This window comes from Bison bison, unplaced genomic scaffold (genome assembly GCF_000754665.1).
Source record: "Bison bison bison isolate TAMUID 2011002044 unplaced genomic scaffold, Bison_UMD1.0 scf7180017864089, whole genome shotgun sequence".
Lineage (NCBI taxonomy): Eukaryota > Metazoa > Chordata > Mammalia > Artiodactyla > Bovidae > Bison > Bison bison.
The window spans coordinates 1,066,280-1,067,769 of NW_011494661.1; the positions used below are offsets into that span (position 1 = coordinate 1,066,280).

The 1,490-nt window shown below is 69.7% G+C and overlaps 1 protein-coding gene across 6 annotated transcripts in view; it reads right to left on the reverse strand.

Annotated features, from left to right (window-relative positions):
- RASGRP2 (RAS guanyl releasing protein 2 (calcium and DAG-regulated)) overlaps positions 1–1,490 on the reverse strand; it is a 15,375-nt gene that overhangs the window by 13,430 nt on the left and 455 nt on the right. For 2 of the 6 annotated variants that reach the window (XM_010837999.1, XM_010838000.1), the window contains exon 1: positions 504–1,173. The exons of 1 other annotated variant lie outside the window; for it this stretch is intronic. The gene's annotated coding sequence lies outside the window, so the exon portion shown is untranslated. Of the gene's footprint in view, positions 1–96; positions 1,174–1,249; positions 1,359–1,490 lie in introns of those variants that run through there. 3 more of the 6 variants (XM_010838003.1, XM_010838002.1, XM_010837998.1) reach the window with 3 other exon arrangements.

The following is a 1,490-nucleotide window of genomic DNA, read 5'->3' on the forward strand; positions in this document are numbered from 1 at the left end:
GTGGGGGTGGGGGAAGAGGGGCGGAGGGGGGAGCCCCTGCGGCCCGGAGACGTAAGCGGGAAGCCTGGGCCTGGGAACCGCGCGCTCCCGAGCCACCTCCTCCGTGAAGGCCCCAAGAGTCCCGGCTCAGCCGTTTCGCAGGCCCTCTTCATCCCCAGCCTCTGACGCAGACCGCCCGTACTGCACAGTCGAACTGGGGGCACACACAGGCCGTCCACACTCGGGCAGAGTGGGGTGCCCAGAAGGGGGCGCTAACGCCGTGGAGGGTGGAGTGCCCCTGTTGGACTCCACCAGCAACTCCAGTCACTGGCGGGGATTTACGCACCCAGGCGCAGACACACTCACTCCACACCCCAGGCCAGGACCCACATCGGGGTGCAAGAATGCCTGAGGTTCCCAAAGAGCCGGGCCTCAGGCAATTACCTCCCATCCTCTCTCTCACTCACCCAATGGCACCCCACACCCCCGCACACCTGAACGAAGGAACCCGCGGGCACACATACCCGTAGTCCTCTACCCCAGAAAGCAAACCCGTTGAAGGGGCTGGCTTCCGGCCGTGCAGCTCACTAGACCAGACCAGCCTGGAGTTCCGAGGCCACGGCAGCGCAGACATCCGCACACGTGTGCGCACACTCAAGACAGTGCACCTACACGCATGTACACTCTCCCACACATGCACACGCCCGGTGGGTGCGCACACACGCCCACTCCAACCCCCGCCCCCTTCATCTGCGATCCAGGGCTGGCCCTGCGGCCCCAACCACCTGACAGCCCTCGCCCCAGGACACTGGCAAAGCCTTGCCCCACACAAGGTCCCCCGCCCATACAATACTCCCCCGGGCAGGGGGTGAGGAGCGAGGGGGCTTCTCTATGGAGTTCTCTGGTAGACTTTTCCTAGGAGCCACCCAGAGGCATCCCGCCCAGCTCGGCCGCTTCCTCCCTATGTGACCTTGAGAGTTACTCGGCCTCTCGGAGCCTCGGTTTTCTCATCTGTCAAATGGGGGGTTCGCCGAGGACGGTCCCGCTGAGACGTGGCTAGGAAGACCCGGGTGCGCCGCGGACACCGCCCCTCCCGCGGTTGTCCAGGGGGCTTTGGATCTCTCGGTAGGTCCCTCCCACCCCCGACCCGGGCTACAGACTCCCCACCGACCAACCCACCCGCCGCCCCCAGCCCTTCTGCGCTGTCCTCGGGGGCCCGTAGGGGCCGGGCGTCCTCTGCCCCGCGCCCCGCCCGCGCTCGCTCACTCACACTTGGGACCCCGCGGCAAGGAGCCCGCACCCGGCCCGGCAGGCGCCACCTCCGTGCGCTCCCGCCCGCCGACCTCGCTGCGGCTGCGGCTCCCGCCAGCTCTCCGCGCCGCTGCCCGGCTCCCCGCCGCCCCGCCCCCGCGCCGCGGCCGCCCCCTCCCCTCTCCTCCCCGCCCCTGCACCGGGCTCCGCACCGCCGGCGGCGCCTCCCCCATCGGGGGCTCCCTCTCGCCCCGCACGCG